Here is a 15,981-nt window from a genome sequence, read left to right as displayed (position 1 = left end):
GAGTCTCTGGGCTAAGACAGAGCTTGCAAGGTCCCCTGCTCACAGGGAGCTCCCAGTCTTATGAGAGAGACCCGGTGCTATCCCAGGGGAGCTCCTAGTCTTAGAGAAGAACGGGCCCTCTCCTACAGCAGCTCCCAGCCTGAGGCGGGAAACAAGCCACCTGCCCTTGATAAACACCTAATCTGATAAGCCTGGTCACACCCTGAAGAAAGTACATGGTGTATACAAACAGGTGCAAGTAAGCACACAGTACTTGCTGTGTGCACTTAGCCCACAGCTCGGAGGGGTAAAGTAAATGTGGAAGGCAGACGGCTAACCCAGAAAGACAGCCTGGAGCAGGGCTGCTGGTGGCACTGAGGGGAGTCACGAGAGGGGTCTACCAGATGGCTGGGAAGTCAGGCATCAGCACTCAGAGGTTTAGGAAGTGAGATGGATTTTTTTTTTTTTTTTCTTTTTTTCTCTCTGGCAGAAGGGAGGGAGCCCTAAGGGAACCTGACCAAGAGGAGTGGGTGTGAGGATGGGAGGAAGTGACTATCCCTCAGGTGACCCTGGAGCAGCCCTGGGCTGTTGGAGAGAGCACTGCTGTCCAGGCATGAGAGAGGCTGGGGAGATGGCCCCAACCCTTTCCACCTCTCAGGGAGGAAAAGGTGCCTGGCACCCAGGGCAGAGGCCTGGATCAGAGCCAGGAGGCTTGGCTTCCAGTCCCCTGGGCAAGCCCCCTCACAGTGAGACCTGGCATGAGTCTCTGGCCTTCTTCTGTGAGACAAGGACTCTGGACAAGCTGTTGTCAGATGGCCCTCCCCGGACTGAGCCTTTGTGCCCTCCCATCAGAAGCCCAAAGGCAACCCATATGCAGACCCATATATATAAGTTCAAGCACAGGAATCATGGTGCCTGGCACCCCCTCCCTGGATGCTTAGACTGGACCTCAGGCAGGGGCACTGGGGCTGCTCCCTGCAGCTCCTCCCTCCAGGGGAGGTCCTGCCAGCCTGGAGAACTGACAGCAAGCAGAGGGGAAATGAGTAGGGCCCTGGCTTGGATCTCTGTGCCCCATCTTTAGCACATAGCCCTGCAGCCCAGCACTTGCCCTGAAAGTGGACTCCACCTACAGCCTGGCCCCATGGACCTATCAGGGAAGAGGATAGAAGAAAGCTGCAGAGAGTGAAGGGTCCCTCTAGCCTCCCTGCTCTCTGCCTCTCATTATTTACTCCTACCACTGACTCCACACATACTTTGCCCTCCAAGAGACAGGGTGGAGTCCACCCCTCCCCTGGATAGGACACTGGTCTAGGGCCGCCTCCCTCACACACACTTGCCCACTCCATGGGGTCCTCTTGCCTCTGCCCACCTCTTCCTGGTTGCTTTGGTCCATATTCCAGTCCCCTGGGTGAGATGGGAAGGGGTGGGCTCAGGGGACGGGAGCTGGACTGTGGTGAGCCCTCTGGGCAGGGACTACTTCCCCAGAGGAGGGTAGAGGGGAAGAGGGGAAGCAAAGAGCATCCTCAGCATCTGGGCTTCTCTAGGAAATCTCCAGAGATGCCAGAGCCATGAGGTGACCCTCCACCCCAGCAAACCCTGCTCAATGAACAGACACAACAAAGCACAGGGAGTACCCGGTGATTAAATCGCTGCCTTTGTCAAAAGATGAGAAACTAGGCTCTGGGGAGTGGCAGGGTGAGCTGAGCACTCGGGGAACACACTGCCTACACGCGCACAGAGTGCACAAAAACGCACACTCTCTGAGCACTGCTACTCACTCATGTGCCCGCCAAACTGGCTGCCCCCAACATGCATGCATACTTACACAACACACACATGCATACATGTACACACAGGCATGCATATGCACACGCATATGCACATGGCGCTTGCACACTACAGCCCAGTGCGGTCACAAGCAGAGGCAGCTAATGTTTGAGCACATCATGGGGGCAGAGCCATCCCAGCCCCACCATGCCACCAGGCAGGAAGGCCCAGAGTTGCGAAGGAAGGACGGCGGGCCTAACAGCGAGGGGCTGGAATGAGGACAGACACTCTGGGCTCTAGGGTACCCAGGGGCACTCTGCAAAGAGTTGCCGCTGTCCATCTGCAGAAATAACCTCAGGGTGGGAGTGGGCTTGACTGTATAGGACCTTGTTGGAGGGAGGAGTGGTGAGGAGCATATTTATCCCATACTTAAAACAATAAATAGTCTCATGGCACTCAGAAGAATTCCCATTTACATGCGAGCCGTCACTGAGTTAATTACAAAGATTCTTATCTGTTCATTAAAGCAGACTGGAGGGCCCTCTATTTGGAAACACTTTGCAGTTAAAGGGACTATGTTATTACCTCTAATGAAATGATTTATTTTGGACGGGAGCCTAGTGAGGTAGAACCTAGGACCAGAAGCCCTCATGGAGGGGGTGGGTGCACCCTGGTTGTCTGAGCTGACACTCTTTGGACAGAAGTCATGAAGACTTCTGTGGGAAAGAGGACAGAGATCTGGAGAGATTAATATCTCTCTTGTGGATGGAGGAAGCCCCGCTGAGGCTGACTGGACGTGAAGGGCATCCCAAGTGACTCGGGGGTCACCCCGGATATGGCCTCGCCCTGGAAGGCATCTGAGTTAATTTTTCCCTAAGGTCAGTTCCCTGTCTATGAAATGGGGATGAGATAGCAGTCACCTCATAGGGTTCTTGAGAAGATGAAATGAGTTATTGCATGTGAAAAAGAAAAAAAAAACAGAAAATGTCCAGCCTGTAGCTCATCTTAGTAAATGCTAGCTATTATTTTATCATTTTCCAGGGAAAGATGAATTTTCTGAAGTGACAGGACACATGATCTGATTCTCCATGTGATACTCCAATTTTTTTTTTTCCAGCTTGGTGTTCAGATGCGGGACTTTTCTCTCAGACTGAGCCATCTCTCTGGGGGTACTTCAACAATTTGGAGGAGAGGCTTGGAGTCCCTAAAAAAAATTGATGTTTTGCTAATTTGGAGGCAGGAGGGATTCAATCAATTCATCTGACAACCCAAAGGAGATCTGAATCCAGCCTGGTGTCATAATACCTGCATTTAAAATAGTCTTCAGGACAGAGTTCTTACTGATGTTCCTTGGATCTGTTCTAGAACTAGGAGGTCTGAACTGAACCTTCTGTGTGTGTTGGGAGAAGAGGGATGGAGTGTCTTGATCTTGGCCCAACTGACATCATAAGGAGTAGGAATGCTTCGAGAGAGCCGGCCCCTGGAGCTGAGGCCAGGGACACTCAGCTCAGAGAAGCAGGCCCTCAGCTAAGGCAGGCCAGGGAGCGGCTTGCCAGGCCGCACAGACCCTGCCGCCACTCCTCAACCTGGCACAGGGCTCAGAGGACCACTGTGGGCCAGAAGCAAGCAGCCAGGTAGAGATATAGATTTTCAGGGTGGCGATAAGGCCCAGCCTAATGCAGGGAGCTTATCTCACACTAACCTTTCTGGGCTGTGCTCACAGGCTGGCTAGCCTGCCGCCAGGGCTCCCCTCTCCATTCCCTATTCCTGTCCCCTTCTGAGGCCTGCATCTCAGTCCCCCCATGAGACTGAGCACCGGATAGGGTGTGTGATTCTACTTGGGCTACTCTGTACTCCAGGCCCCTCTGCTGGAAGGGAATGAATGTGCAGGGACCTAGCTTCTCAGGCCCATCCCCACTGCCCTGGGGCCCACAGGTGGGGAGGCAGCCCCAGCTGGTCCCCGGTGACACAGTGAGTGGCTCCTGCCTTCCCTGGCCCAGCCACGACCCACAGCTCCTAGGCAGGCATGGCTCGAGCTATACTCAAAGACTAGACTATAAGAACACCTACCCCCCTGTGCTCAGGCTTCTCCAGTTGTCGCCCCTCTCTCATAAAAACACTCTACCTTTTCGCCTGGGGGGTTTCCCCAGGTGTGGGGAAGGATGTGGAACAAACTCTAAAGTCCACATAGGAAGATCAAAACCTCCTTCCAGACACCGAGTAAGGAGAACTCATGCTGGAAAGAAACCAGACTCCAGAGAGACACAGAAGAAGGAGAAAGGACCAGGGATTTGGGAAACGCACAAGGCTTCTCCCCCAGAGCTCAGCAAGCAGACTGGGAAGGCAGGTAGGGCCAAACCAGGCATGAGGGCTGTCTCCTGGGGCCCAGAAGATCAGGTCTTAGAAAGATGGCTATGGGGCGCCTGGGCAGCTTAAGTGGTTAAGCATCTGCCTTCAGCTCAGGTCATGATCTCAAGGTCCTGGGATGGAGCCCCAGGTCAGGGATCCCTGCTCAATGGAGAGCTTCCTTCTCTCTCTGCCTCTCACCCCACTCATGCTCTCTCTCTCTCTCTCTGTCAAATAAATAAATAATATTTTTAAAAATTAATAAACATTTTTTTAAAAAGAAAGAAAGATGGCTATGATGCAGAGGGGCAGCAGAGGCCTGGGGCCCCCTGAGAGATGGAGCTCCACTAGGTGTTACCTTACCTCCTGGAATGGGAATGCTTTACCCAAGGGCTCTCTCGAGATCCTCAAATCCCTTCTTTTGATGATTTATTTCTCTGTGAGATTCTCTAAGTTCCAGGGGCCCCAAAAGTTCCTGCACCCGGGGGGTGGGCACATCAGCTAAGTAAGAAGAAAAGATGATGGAGCCAACAGGGCTGGGTTTGAGTCTTAGGTCTGCCATTTCCTTCTCGAAAGTCACCTCAAGTCAGCATCTCAGTTACCCAAAGTGTAAAATGGGACTGACGTTGGCCTGGTCCCCAAGGTTCTTGTGAAGATCCGACCCTCTTTTCCATACAGTCTAAGGCACACACTGAGCGCTCGATAAATGGTGGGACATTCATATCGTGGCTTGCCATCCCCTGTGCATCATCACTCACCAACACTGGGAGGAATCCGTTCCAGTTCCAGGAGAAAGCAAGACCCAGAGCCGTAGAATGATTTGCCTCAAGTCCTAGAATTTCACGGACTGCGTCTTCCCAGCTGCCTCACCCGCAGGCAGACTTGACCTTTGCAGGTTCAGTGAAATGACTGCCCTGCATCACGCCCTAAGACCATGTAAGGCTATGGGGCCTGAAGGCAAAGCTTTCCACCTCCTCTACCCCACCACTGCCTCCCCTTCTCCCCTTCTGTCTTGGGGCTACACCTGCTCCCAAGAGCCATCCAGGTCAGAGGCCCAGCGCGGGGAGAGGAGGAGCTGCACGGAGGAATGTTCTTGTCTCCCTCTCTCCCTGGGCCCCAGAGTGGGGGGGGGGGGGGGGAGGCACAGGCCAGGGCTCTGTCAGCAGCCCCCGGCCGAGATGGATGCGGAACCTGGTCGGATGGTGTCGGCAACACTTGGTGAGATTCATTTTCCCCGCTTCTCGGGGAGAAAAATGTGGCCTTGGCGTCATCCATCTGCTCTGCAGCCAAGTGGTAAACAGGCGAGCCTCTCAGAGAACAGCCTGGAGCGGAGCCCAAGCTCGCCAGTTCTCCCGCGGGGCCAGGAGGCTGCCGGCACCGGGACTCCCTTCCGGGGTGCCCCCAACTGGAGGACTCCCAGCTATCGCCCCACGGGGAGGGACCCTTGGTGGAGTCACACACACCCTGAGAAGCGAAAGTTAGGATGGACCTTGAGCCAACCTCATGACCTCCCCCCCCCCCCCCCCCCCCCCCATGGATCTGTTCCTGAAGCCCTGCTTTTGCCTGTGCTGTCCCCTGCCTGGGGCAGTTCTCTCGGCCTCCACCTCTGGATCCTGCCTAGAGCCAGTCACCTCCTCCAAGGAGCCTTCCCAGATCCCCCCAGCTTTATTTCCCACTGCTCTGAGTATGTATCTTACAAGTCATTTGGCTTTAAAGAGCAGAATCATTTTTATCGTGCTTCTGCTTCCCGGAGTCAAATCATTTCCGAACCTCGTTCCTCTCGCCGTCCCCTGTAGTGAGTTATCTGCATTCCAGGGCCGTTGAGGACTGGGCTACAACATGCGTAAAACCATAGTTCACCATTTCCCTCCCTCTTGTCAGGCTGTCAGATGCTCTTGTCAAGAATCTCATGCTTCAGGGAAAGGCAAGTAGACACCTTGCGTGGAGTCGGATGCTTCCCTCTCGGGCCCTCCCCACCCCCATCACTTCTTCCTGTGCAACCTTCCTGGAAGGCTTGTCAGCAATCCCACATCTGTTCTCCCGTAAGCATCAAAGTGCTTTCATGCCCACCCTCCTATCTTCCAGCCTTGTTTGCTATAAAGGGTTACTATTCTATTTCCCATTTCACAGACAACAAAACTGAGGCCGACACACAGTCTTGCCTAGAGTGGCCCGAAGCCAAAGCAGGGAGTAGGGCCGGATATGTGTGGACCCTCAGAAGCAATCCCTTTCCACATTTTCAAAGTCCCCAGCACCAGCAGGGGGTCCGCCCCTCCCTACTTTGTCACTGCCAGGGGTCAGGGACCATGTCAATGCTCTTTCTCTGTCCTCTCACCTCCTGGTTCTCACTGGGACCACCACAACACCCTCCTACCTGGCCTCCACTGCAGCCGGTAGCCTCCTCGCCTCAGAGAGGCTGCCCTATGTCCCCTCCCCCTGCCCCTCACTGGTGTCTTTTGGGAAGTGCAGAGATAGGCTGCCCCAGGTGAGGGGTCCTTGCAGGTGCTTTCAATCTGCCTCCTGGAGCACCAGGCTCCCTGCCACCCCTAGGAACCTCTGGGGAAGCAGACAAGGCAGCTCCTACACACCGCACACAACAGGCCCTGCTGGAACCACCTGGTCTCACCCCAGCCTCTTACCCCCACCCCTCAGCACTAATGCCCTGTGTGGTTCACAAGAAGAAAGGCCATGCAGGGAGGGCCAGGAGACAGGGATTCTCTCACTCCATACCTCTCTTTAGCAGAGATCATGGGGAGGTGAAGATAAACAAAACCCAGGCCAGCCCCCAGGACCCACACTCTTGCCATGGGACACTGGACAAGCTCCTCTCCCCATCTGTCTTTTTTTTTAAGATTTTATTTATTTATTCATGAGAGACACACAAAGAGAGGCAGAGACACAGGCAGAGGGAGAAGCAGGCTCCATGTAGGGAGTCCGATGTGGGATCCTGGGTCTCCAGGATCAGGCCCTGACCCAAAAGCAGATGGCCAACCACTTAGCCACCCAGGCATCCCTCTCCTCATCTATTAAGCAAGAGGACAGAATCTTAACTTAGGGTGAGGAGTAAGAACCCTTTAGAGAAGCCAATGAAAACCATGAACGTAGCCCCCACCACTTATCTTTTTTTTTTTAATTAAAAAAAATTTTTTTTTCCCCACCACTTTTCTAAAACAAATTCCTATTTGATCGAAATTTCACCTGCTACTCAGTGGAGGTGGTGGACCCTTGAGGACCCTCCCATGGACTCCTCCTTAAAACTCCATGGAGGCCACTTCAGAAGCCCTTGAAGGATGGTTCCTAAGGACTCTTCCTCAGCTCTCTGAGATGGTCTGCTTCTTCATGCTCAGGTGGAGGCAGTCCCTCCCTGTCCCCTGGTGGCAAGCCCCAGGAAAGGCGAGTAGAGGGGGCCTTTCTCCTCTCATCCCTCATGGGGGGGGTGTTAGTGGAGCTGGCATGGCCATTACTCACTGAGCCAATCTCTCATTCCAACACTGGCCTGACCCCACCCCCTCCACGGAAGAACAAAATTAAAAGAGATTTGTCCTCAGGCCGCGACAGCTCATCTCTCTCACGCCAGCAGCGACAACTTTCCTGTGCTGGCAGCTCTGTGGGGATTGCCCCGTGAGCCTGGGCAGGTGGCCCAGGAGCCCACCCACTTGGCCTTGATCCCAGGGCTCATCACAGCCCCTCCCAGTTCAGAGCCTTCCCCTCCTCTCCAGACCTCTCCTCCCCTCCCACTTTTAGCCCAGGAACATTTTAAATCGATTCAATTTAAAACTTCAGAAGCAATCCCTTCACACATTTTTAAAGTTCTCGGCTCCAGCATTAGGCCCTCATCTCTCATTTGTTCACGCCTTCATTCAACAAGTATTCTAATTTGTCACCCTTTGCCCAAGACTTCCCCTCCCTGTAAGCTGAATTATGGTGTCCTCCTTGGAAGTCTCAGAGCTAGTGCTTCCTTGAGGCTTCTGCCCAAGTGAGGACCCAAGCTGCTAGCCTCTCTGTCCCTCCCACTGGGCAGTGAGCTGCTTGAGGGCACAGGCCCTTTGGATTCATCTTTGCAACCCCCACCTGTGCCTGACATAAAGCACATGACCACTGTACTGGCTGTGGGGCCACATGTGCCTGGTACTGTGAAGGCCCAAAGGGGCTGACCGAAAACGATGCATCTAGTAGAGGAGACAAGTGTGCAATCTGACAAAATGCTACTGTGACCAGTGCTGCAATAAGGGTGGGCAGACCCCACCCCAACACTTGGCCCTTTAGCTACTCACCCCACATCTCTGTCCACATTGTCACACCCTCTGGAGCTGAATCAGGCTTCCCCAGGTAGGCAAGGTGCCCTGCTCACCAACTTCCCTTGTCTATGACACTGGGGCTCGAACGGACAGAGCTTAGTACCAGTTCTGCTCATTGAGAATTGTGGGAAATTCCATCATGGCTCTTGTAAGGGATGGGGAGTAGCTGATGGAAGCAGGAAAGGAAAAGAAGCATTCTCTTGATCAGCCCTAACCACTTGCTTACTTTGGCCTCACTAATGAGAGAACAAATGCATAGAACAAATTCACTGCAGAAAATACCCGAGGCCCTTAGAATTTAATTTGGAGGATCTGCTTTGGGGGACCTCCCTAAGATCTCCTTCTCTTCTCCTTCTCTAAGGGGCTTGCAACCATAGCAGAAGTCTGGCCTGAATCTGGACTCACATAAGGTCTCAGCTCAAGGGGCCCCAAGGAGAAGAACCACTCACACCCAGACAAGAACCTGCCCCGGGTCAACAAACTATCTTAAAGCACCAGATAGCAAATAATTCAGGCTTGCTTGGTGACACAGTGTGTCCTCTCTCTTGCCCTTTAAAAAATGGCACCAGACAACATCCTGAGCAAATGGGAGTGACTGTGGTACAAGACAACTTTATTTATAAAACCAGGAAGCTGTCTGCTGGAACTCAAATATCACACACACACACACACACACACACACACACACACACCTTAAAGAACCCAGGGCACCTCCTGTCACTCAGGAATATTACACTCAGGGCCGGCATCATATAACCCATAATCCTAAACATCCACCCTCATGATTGCCCAGTGAGGGCCCCAGAGACATGCATCTCCACAATGCACATTGTTTGCTCCAGGTTTGCAAAATAAAAAGCAACAGTCAGATATCCGAGAAGCTTTCTGGGACCTGCTGCTGCTGCCATCATGCTCTGCTTGATGGAATGGGGAACATGGAAAGCATAGAGCAGCAGAAGCCCTTAGGTAACCAGGAAAACGAATTAATTAGCTTTTCAAATGTCCTTGCTCTTCAATAGCATGAATGCAATAGATTCTTGAAAAACAAATATCGCTTCCAACTGTCCTTTTCTAGCTATCTGACTGCTCCAATTAATGGTTCTGGAAGTACTCACAATCAAGTTATTATCGGTACATAGTATTTGCTACAGTTGACACAGAAGCTAAGGAACATTCTGTTACTTTGAACAATTCATATTAATTATATGGCATAAATGCAGGTCTAGATGATACCGATTCATTACATTAACAAAAAAATTGAAGAGTTAAGGCTATTTCCTTATAAATTTTCTAATCTTTTATAAAAATATTTAATGATAAATATCTTTCCCAAAAAATTAAAACAAAGTTTCCACCTTATGTAAATAATTTTTATTTAAATTTTTGACATTCATTAATTCTAATATATAATTACAACATGTAATCACATCTCTTGATGTTAATCATTTTGAATGCTGTTTTAAAAATGTGAACAAGGGGATCCCTGGGTGGCTCAGTGATTGACCGCCTGCCTTTGGCCCAGGGCGTGATCCTGGAGACCCAGGATCAAGTCCCACATCACGCTTCCGGCATGGAGCCTGCTTCTCCCTCTGCCTGTGTCTCTGCTTCTCTGTGTGTGTGTGTCGCTCATGAATAAATAAATAAAATCTTGAAATAAAAAATAAAAACGTGAACAAAATTTAAGTTTTGAATTTTTCTCTATCAGTTGAACTGAAGTGTTTAAAGAAAATATATTCAAATTTGTACACTTTGAAAAAGATTGCATATGATTTTTTTATCCTTTAGCTGACCTGTCCTTTACAGTGTCACTCTCTGTATAATAATTGAACGTTTGAAATGTGATCAGTTTTTAATATTTAATTAATTTATTTATTTGAGAGAGAGAGAACAAGAGAGAGAAACAGACTCCTTGCCTTGGTGGGGCTCAATCTCAGGACCTGGAGATCACAACCTGAGCTGAAGGGAAATGCTTAACCCACTGAGCCAGGCACACCTGAAATGTGACCAGTTTGAATTGAGATGTACTGCAAGGGTCAAATACATACCAAATTCCACAGAGAGACTTAGTAAGGAAAAAACCACAAAATATGTCAATAATTTTATATTGATTTCTTGTTGAAATAACATTTTGGATAACTTGGATTGAGTAATGTATATTATCAAAATTAATTTCACCTGTTTATTTTCACTTTTAAAAATGTGGCTGCTGGAAGATTGTGAACGTGACTCACATCTGTGGCTCATGTTATTTCTATTGGACAAGGTTGCCTTAGATCATTCCTGCAAATAGAACACGAATTACATAAAAATCCTGATTGTAACAACAAAATTGGTGATTTTGCTGACACGATGGCAAGAAAAAATAAATTTTGTGGAGTAAATATGTGACAGTTTAAGCATTGTGCACAGCTATTTTTGTCATTTTTTAATCCTGAGTTGTTCTAAATTTCTCCTGATTCTGATGTTATTGGATTTTCTGTTATTGTGTTTGAGGTAAAATTTACATATGGTGCAACGCCCTCATTTTAAGTATTCAGTTGGATGAGTCTGGATCGGTGTATACTCCAATTCTCCCAACCCTCCATGTAGATATAAGACAACCCCAGACCCCAGACAGGTCCCTGGCATTCCTTCTCCCTGAAACCCACCTCCCAAGAAGCAATTGATTTTCTGACTTCTATCACCACAGATGCATTTTGCCTGTTCTTGACCCTGATATGAACAGAATCCTGTGTCATCTTTTGTGTCTGGCTTCTTCGGCATGTTTTTATTTCATTACTCATCCAGACAGCAATCCACCAACAGGATTCCAGGACATGCACAGTCATCATTAAATTGTTTGGTATTTACCACCATAGCCTTATACATTCTTTGCAATTTTGTCATTACAAGGATACATTTGCCAGTCTGATGGCTGTCTCAGTGACACTTAGGTATTTAGATGTGTGGTGTGTGGGCCTCCATGGTTCCCACGGTTGCCCAGGGCCCCACAGATGGTAGGCATGGGTGGGCTGAGGAGGGAGAGAAGGGAGGCCAGCAGGAGAGCCTCCACCCTGTAGCTCAGGAGAGTGGCTGGGTGGTGTGACTCAGCCCTGAGGGAAGGATCCTCCAGCTGTCTGAGAGCCAGCGGGGAAGTCCCGTTCAAACGAGGCAGGGGTGGAAAGCTCAGGGTGGGTGGGAGAGCGATGAAGTGAGGGGCAGAGCCAGGGGTCCTGGGTGCTAGGCTCAAACAGGACTACTCATTGGACTGACAAAGACTTATTGAGCACCTATTGTGTGCCTGCAGTGTGCCAAGTCTGGGAAGGAAAAAAAAGACGTGCCCTCTACCCTTGCATGGAGCTTACAGATTGTTGAGAGAGACAGATCTTAATCAAATAGTCACAGACACAAGGGATAAAACCTGTAGATCCAGCCCAAACTTTCTGGACAGACACTCAAGCCTTACTGCTGCTGCCCCCTCTGCCACAGCAGCCCTTCTGGTTCTTTCTTCTGCCTGAAGACATCCCTACCTGTTCAGCCAGGCTGGGCTCCAAATGCCTCCCCTCTCCGAGAAAGCTTCCCTGCTGTCCCCATCTGAAGTTTGGGTCCTTCCCCTGACTTCCTGGGCACCCTTCCTCTCCCTTCTGTTATCTCCTGCATCGCATTAGGTGGGGATCATTTGTCACTGCACCTGTACCTCCCCCCACTGAGAGTTCTCTGGTGGGGGGAGGGGCAGGAGACAGAGGAGGGCTGAGCTTGAGCATTTGAGTCCCCAGGTTCCACCGCCTACGCGTGATGACTTTGTCCAGGTGAATGAGGGTCTCTGCACCTGTTTTCTGGTCTATACAGTGGAAACAAGGACAGTTTGGGGGAGGATTAATGATGTTTACAGGTACATGTAGACTCCTGAGTAAATAATGTTCACCCACCCTCCATCCCTCCCACCTTTGTTTGGGAGGCCAGGACTGCGTCAGAAGAGGAGTTGACCATCCTCACCTGGCCTTAGAGCTTCTGCATAGCTCTGCAGAGTGGACAGGCAGCTAGAACAGGGAGTGAGGGGGATAGAGGCAGGCTGGAGGCTCAGGGCCCCTGAGTTCCCTGTCTACCCCCCACCCCCACACCCCAAAGGACTAGGTAAATTGGTTCCCATCTGTAATGTAGCAAAGGTTAGGGAAGAGGCAGCTTCTCTCAGCAGCATCCAGGCTTGGAATCAGCTGCCAGGAGGGACCCTGTGTGGTGGCCGGACAGGCCCAGGGCAGCTGGGATCCAAGTGGCCACTGCCAGGAGTGGACTCAGGATGCTGGAGCACTGCCCAACGCCGCTTCCCAAATCCCATCTTCTCCCCATTCCCAGGGTGTGGTGGCCACATTGCCAACAAACCTGGCAGCCCCTGGTCCCTCCGTTTCCAGAGCAGCCTGGGAGCCTGGGACTCTGCCAAGCTAGTTGCCAGCGGGGAAGTGCCCCTGCCTGGGTCCTGACACTACAGCCCCTCTCCGTCTCATCACCAAGCTCGAGAATCTAAAATTTGATTATAAGCTCTTCTGGAGCGAAGCCCCGACCAGGCCCCCAGGGACAGCCCCCTGCTCCAGACAGAAGAGTGGGGTCCTGAGCTTCAGCTCACTTCTCCATTTACTGACTCATTCTTGGTCCTGGGCTTGGGCATGGCTCCTCCAAGGGCCCATTTTCTCATCTGTCAAACAGAAAGAATCCACTCTGTCCTCCCTACCTCCCGCAACCCTGCAGTTATAAAATGAGTTTGTGCAAGTCCAATGGATCGACTTGCGTTGGTGTGACCTTAACCAAGTGGCTGCCTTCCTCTGTGCTTCAGTTCATATGAGGCAGCACTAGGAAAGAAGCTGGTAAGTGTCTGGCTCCTCCCTGCCCCATCCCCATCTCAGGGAGAAAAGTGAGAGCATCTCCGAGCTGGAGCTGCCTGGGATGAGCATCAGGTTTTCTTTCCCTGCCCTTCAAGAAAGCCAAGGATTGATTCTCACACATGCTCCCATCTCCATCCATCCTTGGACATGTCCGGGAGGTACTCCCCCTGTCCTGGAGAAAGTCCAGAGGGCTCCTGCCCTGAGACATAAGTCCCCAACCAGATGCCAGCTCTCCTACCAGCAGCCAGCCTTAGCTGGGCTGGTCCCCTCCCTCCCAAGCTAATTATCGCTGTCTCTGGCAGCTCCTCTTGGCAGCTCCAACCTCCACACCTTGCCCCGCTGGGCCTCTCCTCCTATCAGGCCTTCCCTGTTGCTCCACTTCTGCCATTTATTTCCAAAATCACTGCCTCCAACGGGGACTCACCATGAGCCTCCTGAGGTCCAGGCACTGGACCAGGTGCAGGGGGCCACGAGTAAATGAGACCCAGGCTGGCTCAGTGGGGCGTAAGAACACAACCAACCCCACTGACCTGAGAGCCATGTGCCATCTTACAGGTGTATAGTAACAGCTCACAGGTTCCAGGGGCAGGACTGGGGGATTTACAAGCATGATCCCCCCAAAACTTCCCCACACTGTGAGGTGGGTGCCATTACTGCAATGAAACGGTCCCGTTCTCAGGCACAGGAACACTGAGGCTCAGCAAGGCTGTCCCTGCTCGAGGTAGCACGTCTAAGTGGCAGAGCCAGAGCTGAGACCCAGTCTGCCTGACCTCAAGTCCCTTGTCCTTTACCTACGACCTCATGACCCAACGCAGCTGAGGGACCAGGAGCTGATGATGCCTGGGAGAGTCTGCAACGCTAAAGAGAGATGACTTTCTGACAAGGATGGGCCTCGCCAGAGAATAAGACTGTCAGGAAGACAAGGAAGAGAAGCATTCCAGGCAAAGGGAACAGCATGGACGAAGGCCCAGAGGCGTGGAAGCGGGTGGCAGGTGTGGGGAACAGCGCGTTCCTGCGTACCGCCAGACCCACAGAGAAGTCAGAATTACCGGGGCCCTGCAGATCTCCTGTCACCCTGTCAACCAGAGGAAGGCTCCACCCACCAAGGCCAGGCAGCCAGGGCTGAGTGCGGGAACTCAGCCCCCAATTTGCTTCCTCATCAAACCACCTCCCGGCTTTTCTCCCTCTCTCCTGAGAACTTTCCCTCCTGGCCTCCTGTCCCCACCACAGCTTCTCCTCCTCTCTCCACGTCCTCCCAGACCTGGCCCTCCCTTTGCTGCTCTCCCTCCCAACGCCCCCAGGGTGCTTTGTCCATAACGCAGAGGGCACCTCCAGGGCTGAGGTTGTGGGCAGGCATCATTTTACTATTCCGTGTGGAGTGCTCAGGCCACAGACTGCTCACCGGCAGGTAAAACATAGGTCTCGGATGGGCCCTCCGCTCAGCCTGCTTCCAGGTTGTGCACAGGTGTGCTGCGCACAGCACCTGCAGGTGATGCCCGCCCACCGGGAGTGAGCCAGCCAAGTGCAGGGAGGCTGCCCAATGCACACACGAAAATGCATGCAGGGCCCTTCTCATCTCTTTCCCTGGACCCCTGCCCTGCCGTCATTCACATCCCAAGCGATAATAATGCAAATAATTCTTGCCCATAGAAATGCAAATTGCTTTCTGAGGCATGCAATTGATTGTTGTTCTGTGGATACTGACTACATTTGCCAGTTTTGCATCTATTTATAAATTCATTCCAGCATACCTTATTTGACTATATATGAGAGGTACTTTGAATTCTCCTTTGAACAGGTTGAAACATCTCCTGGGGTCCCTCCCTAATTAATGAGTTAAATACAATCTTGACACATGTTCACTTTATTTCTGTATGAGAGTCAGGATAGCACTTTTTCAAAATAAGTTATCCTTTAATACTCCCAAGATGTCTGGCAATTTCTCATCTGGAAACTGGGAGGGTGGGAGTTAGGGGCAGGGTGCACCCCAGTTGTCCATCGGTTCCGGTACTGCTCCCAGCTACTTGCTCCCTTGCCATGGGGCCTGACCAAGGAGGTGGGGACCTTCTAGTGATCTCTCTTAACAGCTGTTCCACTAATGTTTTTGCTAACAGAAACATGGAAAGACGTCCTTGTTCCCTCCTGAGGGGAGGCCCCAGCCCCACATTCTGAGCAGAAAGGGTCCTGCCTCTTTCTAGTCATGCCCAGGCTTCTCAGAACGGGGCTCTGGAAAGCAGAGTTCAGGATCTTTGTGCTGGGCTCCTCAGTCATTCACACAGCATTAACTGTGCACCTGCTATGTGCTCTGAGAGCAGAGCCGACCAGGAGGGCTCCCCCTTTGGGTCTCCCTCAACTTCCTTAGGCCTCAGTCCTGCTGTCACTCCTGTTCCAACTTGCCCTGGCATCAGGTAGGGCCTTAAGGAACCAGAGAGACCCTATGTTCCCACTCCCATCCCTCCAAGCAAGCCTGGCCAAAAATCCTCCTGTGGGAAGCAGGGCTCTCCACACTCCAGGGCAGCTGGCCTGCCTCAGTGGCTACAGCTTCCCCTGGGAAGACTTTCTTATCATGAGGCCTCCTTCCCCAGACTGGAAACTAGCACCTTTCCCCACCAAAGTTCCTGGGTCTTTAGAGCTCCCCAGTGTGGTTCAGTGGAAACTGTATCAGGCAGCACATCAGATAGAACAAGGTTGGAGCTCCAGCTCCTCCACAAATGACCCTCTGTGTGATCTTAGGC

The sequence above is a fragment of the Vulpes vulpes genome, chromosome 2 (assembly GCF_048418805.1).
Source record: "Vulpes vulpes isolate BD-2025 chromosome 2, VulVul3, whole genome shotgun sequence".
Classification (NCBI taxonomy): domain Eukaryota; kingdom Metazoa; phylum Chordata; class Mammalia; order Carnivora; family Canidae; genus Vulpes; species Vulpes vulpes.
The sequence above is the reverse complement of the archived record's forward strand: the minus strand, read 5'-3'. Positions refer to the sequence as shown.